A 12,477-nucleotide genomic window follows, 5' to 3' on the forward strand; every position below is an offset into this window, starting at 1 on the left:
CTGATTGGATTCTGCCTCCCATTGTTCAGGAAACACCCATATCTGACGCCCATACGTTCTATACAGATGCAAATAATCAAGGAAAGGCAGGTTATAAGTCAGGAAATTTAAGTAAAGTGGTTCAAAGTTCTTATAATTTCTTCAAAAATCAGAATTGTATGTTATTCTGTTGGTACTAATGGATTTCTCTGAAACTCTCAACATAGTTACTGACTCTCAATATGCTGACAGGGTGATCTTACATATTGAGACTGCAGAATTTATCACTGATGAGTCAATTAACTTTATTATTCATTTAGTTGCAAGATATAGTCAGGAATATGAAGCATCTTTTTTTTACATTTAATAGTATTGTAATATTTAATAGCAGTGAAGGGTGTAACATTACAGAGTAAAAATTTAAAACAATAAAGTACTGGATTACATCTTCCTGTGATTATATGTATCCACTGGATACGCAAGGCCTGACAGGGTAATTGAAGGTGCCAGGAGGATACCTGTATATGAGGGAACTCTTGGTAACATTTAGGAAGCTTAAACAACCATCCTCACAATCAAGAAGCACACCAACCTGGCCCAATGGCTTCTCTATGTAGTGCCGGAATATTGGGCATGTGGTGAGGAGACAGTAATGATTACCCTCTTTCACACACACAAGAAGAAATGTACCCTCAGATTCAATCATTTGCTTTCTACTCCTTAACTGGGAATCCTTACAGACTCCCACAGCCCAGTCACAAGTGTCCTTCAAATCAATCTCCCAATAATATTTTCCTGAGATGAAGCTCTGTGATCCCCAGGAAGCAAAATAAAATCCAGCAGAATCTGCAGGTGTATCCTTATGGTGAAGTCTGAAGCTGAATCTTCTCATGACTTTAAATATGTTCATCTTAGAATGAAGTATGGTTACGTTTTCAAAGATAATGTGAGCTTGGAACTGCTTGTAACTTTCAGTCAGTCCAGTGATAGGTAGGGCAGTGAGTTCTGTTTTCATAGAAGGGGGCATGCTCAGCTGCATTGACTCACTCCTTCTGAACATGTCATCCAAATCTTGCAACAGGACCACATATGGCTCCTGGGACATTGCCATCAGCTCCTGGTACATTTCTCTTAGTTCTTTGCTCTTTTGGATCATGATGGCTTCACTTGTCCTGAGTTTCTCCAAAACACATTGGCCTTCATTTCTCATAGACTCAATGTGTTGCACTTCCTCTTCACAGAGGAGTGGGTGCAGTTTTGTATACTCTGTCCTGATCATTTGTTCCCGCAGAGTCAAGTAGTCCATCCACAGAGTTGTCATTCTGTTCTCTGCCTCTAAATTCTCTTGATTTTCTTGGATCTTCTCCCATAAAGATGCCATTTGCTTTACAAGTCTTTCCATTTGACTCTCAGCAGCTACTTCAATGGGACAGTGTCTGTGTCCTCTGTGCTCATGGGAGTTAGAACAGAGTTGACAGAGGAAGATCCTATTCTCAGTACAGAGGATCCTATTTGTCTCTTTGTGGGTCATACACTTATGCTCCTCAGAGCTCAGGTCCTTCAAGAGGCTGGTTTGCCTTGTAATGGACACCAGTTTCTTCAGAACAATGTTGGTTCTCAAGTCCTTCTGAGATGGTTCCCTACACATAGGGCATTGGACAGGAGGTTGGATGTCTTCCCAGGAAAGGTGGAGGCAGGCTCGACAGAAGCTGTGGCCACAGCTTATGGTGACTGGGTCTGTCAGGCAGCTCAGGCAGATGAAGCAGGTGAGTTCTTTCTGGAAGGCTTGTGAAATGTCTGTCTCCATTTCTCCAAGAAATAGTCTCTCACCTCAGCAGTGTTGTGGAGACACAACAATATTAGCTCAGCTCTGGGAAATGATCTTCAATGTATGGAGGGGATAGATCTAGCAGTCTAGGAGCCAGGAGGTATGGAGACTCACTCTGTCTGGTCTGGAGAAGAATGAACCTTGCTGGCCCCTGGCGTGTCCTTATATACTCTCTAAAGACCACACCCACTTCCTCCCTTGTTGCTTTTACTAATGCTTCCAATAGGTGAGCTCCTGTAAATAGCAGTATTCTAAATGGATGGAAGATTGAATTAACTCTTTGTCCATTATCCACAAGCAAATCTTCACAGCAAATCTTCCTGCTTAGGTGGGTGTGGTAGCTCACACCTTTAATCCATGGAGTCCTAGGGAATGAGCTGCTGAAGCAGGAGGAGTTTTAGTTCAAGGCCTGCCTAGAATATACAGTGAGAACTCGTCTCTGGTCCAGAAGGGAAGTCGGGGGCCGAAACATCTTTTATATACAACTCACATCCAACCTCATATGCCTGTGACAAGGCACTCTAGCACAAGGTAATGAGGAGTTCAATAAACTATTGATAGGAAATGTGCTGGAGGTCTCAGAATTTCATTAAAAAGCATCATGTCAACTGTAAAGGTGTAAAACAATGTTTCCATCACCTGGCAACAATCCAAGGAAATTATAAGGAAATTGTCTTACTTGTTCTTTTCACAATCAGACTCTCCTAACAGCAGGGAATTCAGCGGCATGAAATCTGGCAGATGGATGTGTTTCTCTATGCAGAATTTGGAAAATTGAAACATGTACACCACACGATTGATGTTCATTGAGGATTTCAATGGACAACTGATGTGAGTTTTGAAAATGCTGATTTGGTCATCACACATTTGCTAGAAGTTATAGCCATCATTAGTATACCTGTACAAATTGAAGCCATCATTAGTATACCTGTACAAATTAAAACTGACCTGTACAAATTAAAACTGACAAATTAAATCATCACACATTTGCTAGAAGTTATAGCCATCATTAGTATACCTGTACAAATCCAGTATATGTCTCTGGTAAAATGCAACAGTTTTTTTTTTTTTTGCTTATTACAATATACAGCACATTACAGGTATACCACATTATCCTTACAATTCAAGCTCTTATAGAAAGATCAAATCAAACCATAAAAGATATGCTAAATAAACATAAGGGATAACAGCCCCCCAGAAATAGATTACATAGTGCTTTATTAAATTTGAATGTTCTCAATGCTAAAGAAAAAGAAACAACAGCTGCAGAGAGACATTGGATAATAGAAAAAACTACAGAATTAAACCAGCCTATATACTTTAAGGATGTGATGACCTCAGAATGGAAACCAGGATATGTGTCAAATTGGGATGAGTGCATGAGGTTTTGCTTTTGTTTCTACAGGAGAAGAAAAGCTGTGGATACCATCAAAATTGATAAAGATCAATTTGAACAAGAGAGACCTCTTTATTAGAAGAGGTGATAGTTTATTAACCAGTATGACCATCTAATTTAAACTATATTACACCACTAACAAATGCCTTTTTATTTAATACAATATAACTTACCAAAAAGGAACTTCCCCAAAGTCAGGCTAGGGGAAGGGCTTTTGTGTTTGTCTTTCAGGAGAATGAAGGCTGAGGAAACTGAAGAACACTGGACAAATAAGACATCTGAAGAAAAAGGATATATCCTCTAGAAAAAAAATGTCCCAAGAAAAGGAGTAAATTGGCCTATTGGTATATCACATATAAAATTTTGTAAGTCTTCCTAAATGATTATTTCTGCTCTTCTCTACAAACACTTAACACAAATTATCTTTATGTAGTCCCAGTTCAATTAAAAATTAAAGCTGTTTTTGGAGTTGGAGAATGGCTCTCTACTTCTCTAAAACCAAGCATGTTGTTAAAAGGAAAATGCAAAAGCTCTGTATCATGTCAGAAAAAGGAGCCATCTGATATGGGTCAGAGGAAAACCAAAAAGTTGAAGAACTATTCTATTGCCACTAATCTCAATTCTTTGGTTCGATTTTGATTCTTTAAACTTTTTTTTACCAGCTATTATTTTTTATTTTATAATTTAATTTAATTTTACATATCAGCCATGGATCCCCCTGTCCTCCCTCCTCCTGACCCCATCCTCCATCATCCCCCAACCCACACCCTACAACCCATGCCCCATTCCCATCTCCTCCAGGGCAAAGACTCCCCTGGAAATTCAGCTCAGCCTGATAGATTCAGTCGAGGCAGGTCCAGTCTGCTCCTCCCTTCACACAGGCTGAGCCAGGTGTCCCTGCATAGGCACCAGGCTCCAAACAGCCAGCTCATGCACCAAGGACAGGTCCCGGTCCCACTGCCTTGGGGCCTCCCAAACAGTTCAAGGTAATCTACTGTCTCACTTATCCAGAGGGCATGATCCAGTTGGGGGCTCCTCAACTATTGGTTCATAGTTCTTGTGTTTCCACTAGTTTGGCTATTTGTCCCTGTGCTCTTTCCAATCATGGTCTCACTGTCTCTTGCTCATACAATCCCTCCTCTCTCTTGCTGATTGGACTCCCAGAACTCCACGTTGGGCCTGGCAATGGATCTCTGCATCCGCTTCCATCAGTCATTGGATGAGAGTTCTACCATGACAGTTATAGTGTTTGGCCAACTGATCACCAGAGTAGGTTAGTTCAGGCTTTCTCTTGACCATTGCCAGTAGTCTATTGTAGAGGTATCTTTGTGGATTTCTGGGGACCTCTCTAGCACTTTGCTTCTTCCTATTCCCAAGGTATAAATTATATATCAAAATTTATAAGATTTATATACATATATTTAAACTTTTGTTATGATATTAATGGTCATACAGTGTACTAACTAATTCTAGAAAAAAAATGCTTCATGTAGCTACCCCACATGTTTTTTGTGTTGAAGTTTCTATCAGTTTTCAGCAGGGAATCATGACCAGGCCTAATAACCCTACAATGAGGGTTCCATGTGGACAATAATAAGACCACTCAGCTGACAAACATCACCAAAAGATCAGCTTTGGACTACAAACTGCTCAGGACAATTTTGAGATGGCTAGCTGAGATGATCCAGCCTCACAGACTTCTTGCACATGGACTTGAGATAAGCTCTGCACTTTTACATTATGCAGAGACTGGACCACAAATGTTACAGCTACCACTCCAGAATTTGAAAATTAACCCCAAATTTTTCTTTTCATGATCCCCCGAAGATGCCGTTGCCAAAAACATCAGGAAGTAACTTTAAGAACACAATGCCCATATTCCCAAGAGGTGGCATGTGCAGTTTTTGTTCTTTCAATGGGTTTTGGGTTTGGGATAGTTGTCAATGTTTTGGATGGTTGGTGACAAGTTGTTATTGTTAATGGTCAGGAAAGAAGTAAAACAAAGGAAATTATATTTTAGATTCTTATTTGAAAAAAAAGGATATAGATAAGAGGTAGATTATTGAATCTACTCTGAAATAAAAGATATAGAAATGATAGAATAAAGGGTAGATTATTGAATCTACTCTGAAATGAAAAAAAGAGAAGATATAAATATGATATAGATTAAAAGTTATATTATTGAATTTACTTTTAAAAGGCAACTATTAGTTTTAAATACTTTACATTGTCTTTGACAAATAAATTGAAGAAGATATCAGAGAATGGAAAGATCTCTGATGCTCATGAATTAGTAGTATTAACATCTAATAATGACCATTCTACAAAATGCAATCTACAGATTCAAAGAAATCTGCTTCAAAATTCAACACAATTCTTTCCATATCTTTAAAGACCATTCTCAGCATCACATGGAAATACAGAAAGCATTGGATAGCTAAAACATTCCAAAACAATAAAAGAATTGCTGTAAGCATCACCATTCCAGATTCCAAATTGTACTTCAAAGGAATAATAAAAGTAATAAAAGAGTATGGAGACCTCCAGGCCCTGACTGCTGCTGAGGGCTATGTCTGTGTCAATGGCCCCAGTGCATTCAGGGTCTTTGCCCAAACTTGACTCTTTGGACAGCTGAGCAACAGTAAGTAAACTGACAGGTAATCTTCAGTTTCTTCATCGACCAGACATGCATACTCTCAAACACTATTTCTGTTAGTCATTGCCTCCTGAAGAGAAAGTTCAGTCAAGGTCCTATGTCACCAAAATTCCTCTGGAACCTAACCAACTGTTGGAAAACACTTATCCTTGCATTTTGGGGATTGTAAAAAATCCACATCTCCTATCTTCCTGGCAATCCTCTCAAACCTGGGATTAGAGAGAAAACCTATTATGGCAGAAAATAAAGCTTCTTTAGTTTGATTCAAAATTGGTGTTGGTGTTCTTTCCTTCAGTGGGAATATCACTACCGATCTTGGCCCCTTTCCTGGAGTTGTAATATGTTTCTTCATTTCTGGTGCATCTGTACCTTTTGTCATCTGCCTGGATTAGGCTGTTACAGTTTCCCATCCTCTTTAATCATTGGAAAATGAGGCACCATGAGGAACTATAAAGGATTTCTTACCTGACAGCCATAATCTTTCTTACCTCCATTGTGGAGAAAGAATCCAATTGGCTGATGTTTATTTTGATCAAACACCCCACCTGACATTGTTATTTCCTTCTCAGCCTGTTGGATTAAGGATATCAGAAGCTCAAAGTGGCTTGGGAGAAGTCTGAGCTTCTGATTCAATGATCTGTTTGTTGTGGCTCCAAACAGGAACACTGACCACACCACCTATCACAGTGGAATCAAAACTTCCAGGCCAGAAGAACTTAAGGTCATGGAAACAGGAAGAAATTTTTTCTCAAGAGGTTGCCAGGGGTGATAGTGAGTGTTACTGTTTCCTTTTCTACCCCCTGGTGCCTGGTCCCATGGATCTGGGCTATGGAGAAACCTGCCTCCTGACTAATCCTACAGAAACCCTCCAAGTGGCTGCCACTTCATTGGCTCTGTAACTTTCTCTTCAAAAGTTCCTAACAGCTGCTCCAGTAAGTCTGTGAATCTGGTACAAACAGTGGAATGCATGATTGTGGGCTAGAGTTGTACCTCTGAATGGGAATTTAGTATCCTGGTCAGATGCTATACTGTGTGGAATACCATGATAGTTGATAAGGCAATCTCTTAGATGCTGCATGGTAGTTTTGGTAAAAATCATTACAGGCAGGAAATGCAAATATATAACTAGAATAAGTATCTCCTTCATGATGGACATGGTGTTGTCCATTCCACAGAGGAAGTAGTCCAATGTATCCATCCTTCATGACCTGGTTCGCTGGTCAGACCGGGGAACGGTGACATATCTGGGGCTCTGTGTTGGTCTCTGCTGTTGGCAGATCTGGCTTTCAGCAGCACCTGTAACCAGGTCACTCTTGATGAGTGAATATCCATATTGTCAATCCATGCATAACCCGCATCTCAGATACAATAGCTACTTTGAACATGGGCCCTTTGAATAATAATGAGGATGGCTAATTAATAAGTCTGACTGTCCACAGAGTGGGTCATCTTATCTACTTGATTATTGACATCCTCCTCTGATAAAGGTATCTTTCATGTGCATTTAAAGGGACAGGGGTTTTCACATTCTTTGCTGATTTGCAGATCTGTCCAAATACTTCTTCCCCAAATGTCTTTCCAATTTTTCTTTATTTTCTTTTTTGTTTTTATTTTTTCTTCTCTCTTATACTCCCATCTGGACACAGTCTCCCCTTCCTCCACTCCACAGAGATGTACTACTCCTCTATTTCCCTACAGAAAAGCACAGGTCTTTGGGGGCTATCAACTGAACACAACAAAACAAAATGTAATAATAGTAGGCACAAACCTTCATATCAAGACTGGAGAACCAACCCAGAGGGAAGAAAAGGTTCCCAAGATCAGACAAACAGGTCAGCACTCACCACACTCCCCCTGTTAGGACTCCCACAAATCCCATGAGCTAAACAACCACGGCATGTACACAAAGGACTAAGTACAGACTCATGCATGCTCTGTGATTGCCTCTACAGTCTCTGAGCCCCTGTGAACCCTGTTTTGTTGACTCTGTGAGTTCTGTTCCCCTTGTGTCTTTGATGCTTCCTACAATCTGCCTTCCCCTCTTCCTTGAGGTTCACTGAGTTCTGCTTAATGATTGGCTATGGATCTCAGCATCTGCTCACAACAGCTGTTGGAGAAATCCCAACTGATGTCCATTGTACTAACCACCAATATCTGAGTGTAACAGAATTTCATTAGGTATTGTCTCATTGTGTGTTTGTGTGTGTGTGTGTGTGTGTGTGTGTGTGTGTGTGTGTTTGTGTCTATGTATGTGTCAGTGAAGACACTGCCCAAACTTCCACAGATGAGCACAGCAGGATAAACTAAAATGGTTGTCTTCAAACAGAAACACCACTGACTCACTAAGCCTAGAGGATTGGGAAATACCTTCAGTGATTCAATCAACTCAGCAATTTCCAACCTAGCTCTCCTGAAATCTGGCACTGATGCTGCTCGTCCCTCAATCCAGAATAAATCAATCAATTGGTTTTGATCTCTGAATTTTTGGTTCCTCATTTAGGAGCCTTAGGCAGTTGGCTAATTAGTAGCCTCTGTAACTTTTCTGTATGTGTTAAGGGCCAGGGTGGCAGAAAACCCCTTCCCTCAAATATGTCATTTGTAATGAAGGTAGACAATTCATGCAAGAACCCTCATTTGTAAGAAAAGTACTCCACCTGTAAGTTCTGAGCTTCCATGGGTATGCTTCTGCAGAGTGGGAGCAATTCTCTCAATGGGAAACTGACTCCTGCCTGGGTCTCAATTACAAAATTTTTAATACGAGTTTCTCACTCCAGGAATGGAACAAGTGTAGCTTGTTGACTGAACTTTCTCACCAGAAGTCAATGTTATCGATCTTTAATTCGGTTTTTATGCCAAAACCAACCTTTTTTTTTATTACTATAGCTCTATAACAGAGAATGAAGTCAGGGTTGGTGATGTCTCCAGAAACTGCTTTATTGTAAAGGATTATTTTAGATATCTTAAGTTTTCTTGTTTTCCATATGAAGTTGAGTATTGTTCTTTTCCATATGAAGTTGAGTATTGCTCTCTCTGTGTTTCTGTCTTTGTGTCTGGGGGGGTTTGCATGTTTTTTTATGTGTTACTGTTAGTTTCATATATATATAATTTTATAACTCACTTAATTTCACATATCAGCCATGCATTCCCTCATCCTTCGTTCTCCAAGCCCACAGTCTCCTCTCCCCCCCCCATACACTCCCATTCCCACCTACTCCTAGGCAAGGTCTCCTTTGCAGAGTCAGCCCAGCGTGGTAGACTCAGCCAAGGCAGTGCATTCCCCTCATCCCAACACCAAGGCTGAGCAAAGTGGCCCAGCATAGGCCCCAGGTTCCAAAAAGAGAGTTCTCAACAGAAGAAGCTCAAATGGCTGAAAGATATTTAAAGAATTGCTCAATATCCTTAATCATCAGGAAAATGCAAATCAAAACAACTCTGAGATACAATCTTATACCCCTCAGAATGACTAAGATCAAAAACACTGAAAACAGTGTATGTTGGAGAACATGTAAAGCAAGGGGAACACTCCTACACTGTTGATGGGAATGCAGACTTGCACACCCACTTTGGAAATCAATATGGAATTTTTTGAAAATTGGGAATCAATCTCCCTCAAGACTTAGCTATACCACTCTTGGGCATATACCCAAGGAATACTCAATCATACCACAAGAACACATGCTCACCTATGTTTATAGCAGCATTATTTATAAGAGCCAGGACCTGGAAAAAACCTAGATTCCTTTCAACTGAAGAATGGATAAAGAAAATGTGGTACATATACACAATGGTGTACTACTCAGCAGAGAAAAAAATGACATCATGAGGTTTGCAGACAAATCAATGGAATTAGAAAATATCATGCTGAGTGAGGTAACCCAGATTCAGAAAGAAAAATATGGTATGTACTCACTCATAGGTGAATACTAGATGTAAAACAAAGGATAACCAGACTGCAGCTCACAATTCCCGGGAGGCTAGTAAACAAGACCCTAAGAAAGTAACAAGGATTGCCCAACAACTGCAGAGAAATGGATGAGAGATACATGAGCAAACTGGGGGTTGACGTGTGTGTGTGTGTGTGTGTGTGTGTGTGTGTGTGTGTGTGTGTGTGTGTGTGTTCTGTGTGTCTGTGTGTTTCTGTGTGTCTGTGTGTGTGTGATTTCTGCACACACTTCCAAAGCTGAGCAGTGCTGGATGGACTAAAATGGCATTCTTCAAACAGAAACACCACTGGAATCCACAATCTAATTTTAAATTTTTTATTCATTTGATATTTTATTTGGGCTGGTACAGTATACAGAGATGGATGTGCCCAAGGAGACAAGAGGAGGAATGAACAAGGGTCCTATGCAAGAACAACAGTTGCTTTAGCCAACTGAGATATCTCTCCAGTCCCACACACTGAGTTTGGAGAAAAATGCCTTAATTCTCTTCCCCTTCTCTTGTAACCAAATAGTCACGTTTATTTTCTTCTTTCTGAGTCTTCACAATATTTTCTGCTCAGTCCAATACAGACAAGTTGCTCCAAAGAAACCCTGTTGTAATATGCTTGGGACTAGCAACTAAAATGTATTCCAGTTCCCAACTCATTGGAGAGAAAATGAAACCAGTACAGTAACAGGGTAGTGTATACAACATAGCTCAGCACTTCCCCTCCCTGAACCTGACAATCACCTCATTTTCAGCTGTATTAAAGCCTGAGCCACCATGCTGAATTTTCCTAGTTTAACTGGAAATGCTCCATACATTACATAGTCTACCAGGTGCCATTGATAACAACACTGGCTGCTGCTTCAGGGGGACAATTATAGGTCACAGCTGACCAGGTCCTAGGATCCCTTCCATCGTTTGAAAGGGGGCTCAAGGAAAGGGAGATGAGCAGAAGACAGATAACCTTGTGCTTCAGCCACTAAATGGGGATGTGAGCCCACCATTGCCTTCCAGCCTGAGGTCTCACAGACCTCAGAAGCATGAGCTGTAATGAAATCCAGTGCCTGAGTTTTCGGCTGCCCTGACCTGTGGAGGTCAGCCAGGAAGAGAGTGTGGCAGCATTCTCCTCAGAGAGGTCCCTGAAGAGGGCTTCCTCACACATGACCTTCAAACGCTCCAGGCCATACTTGTCAGCAGCTGCCAGCAGAGCATCTGCCATGCTGTCCAGGTCTGGTGCTGTTCCTGTGTAAATGAAGTCCATCATTGCCTTGAAGACTTGTGGCTCCAGGTCAGGGATCTCAATGCGATTCTTTCTGCTCTCCTCCATGTCATGTTGAAACATGGCTCTGAAAACTGGAGAGCAAGCTGTTAAGATGGCCTTGTGAGTCCGAAATTCCTGGCCAGCTACCACCAGGCAGCAGTCTGTGAATCGGGAATTCTCCCACAGCTCTCCTAGCTCATCTGCCAATGTGCATCTTGGAACTTGAATCCCTGTCTTCCTGTTCTGGTCAGGGATGATGATGGAGTCTTTGACCACACTCACCATGCACAGGAGGTTGATCTGATCTTGTGGGAGAAGACGAGGTGCATGGGAGGAGGAAATCTCGTAGGATGTACTTTTTGAATCCGTAACCAAGGCCTGGCACAAACGTAAATGCTGTTAGGCTCCTCCTGGTTTGCTTTTTCTCTCCTTTGTCGCTTATGATCCAGAACTGGAACTTTGCCCAAACATGACTCTTTAGACAGCTGAGCAAAACTAGATTAGCTGACAGGTAATCTGCACTTACTTCATCGAGTCCATTAGGGATTACTGTCAAACACCATTTGTCATTGGCTTCTATTGAAAATGTCGGGCCTCTAAGGCTTCCTAGCCTTTCCTCCACAATAGAATGGAAGTTGCTGATGGCCCACATGTAGGAGAAATTCTGAAGGCTGATTTGAGTGTGGTCCCATCTTTGGACTGTCCCATCTCCTGCCATTTCTCCTGGGGGTAGTTTGAAGGTTAAACTGGATCCAAAAATGAAGAACTAGCAATTGTTTTCTCTTCATCTTGTAAGACACAATAACAGACATGAATTAGATGTTATGTTTTTGTTTTTCCTGTATTCTCTCTTAGACACGGCTTGAAATTTGGATCTCAGATATTTTCTATAAAGATTTCAATACTAATTTCAGAGAAGTCAGTGTGTGCTACTAGGACCTCTTACATAACTCCATTTTTTGTCTAGATTGAATCTTAGGGCAATAGGTAAATGATTTTGACAATTAAACACAGCTGTTGAATATTTTGGAAAATTTTATGCACTCATATCAAACAATGTTGTACTAGGTTCTCTAGAATAACAGCACATATATAAGGAATCTCTCTGTGTATGAAGGAAGGAGATTTATTAGAATGACTTAGGGCTCCATCTCTGCTAATCTCCCATTGGCTAGCTGTGAAGGAAAAGTGCAATATTCCGGTACTTACTCAGTCTAGGAGGTTGGATGTGTCCACTAGTCTTCAGTGTATACTAGAGTTCTAAACATTCTCTAATGCCAGGGAAGGGATGGACTTGCTGCAAGGTGAGGGCAAGCAGGCAAATAGCAAGAGCTTCCTGCTTCCAAATCCTTTTACATGCTTCCAACAGAGGGTGTGGCCCAATTTAGGGTGTGTCTTCCAGCTTTAATATCTGGACTAAAGGTGTG

General features: G+C 40.9%; 2 pseudogenes; both read right to left on the bottom strand.

Annotated features, from left to right (window-relative positions):
• Nucleotides 1–436: 436 nt before the first annotated feature.
• LOC143274058 (tripartite motif-containing protein 43 pseudogene) lies at nucleotides 437–1,786 on the bottom strand (annotated as a pseudogene).
• Nucleotides 1,787–10,688: 8,902 nt separating this feature from the next.
• On the bottom strand, nucleotides 10,689–11,768 carry LOC143274059 (speckle-type POZ protein pseudogene; annotated as a pseudogene).
• Nucleotides 11,769–12,477: the final 709 nt, after the last annotated feature.

This window comes from Peromyscus maniculatus, chromosome 6 (genome assembly GCF_049852395.1).
Source record: "Peromyscus maniculatus bairdii isolate BWxNUB_F1_BW_parent chromosome 6, HU_Pman_BW_mat_3.1, whole genome shotgun sequence".
Lineage (NCBI taxonomy): Eukaryota > Metazoa > Chordata > Mammalia > Rodentia > Cricetidae > Peromyscus > Peromyscus maniculatus.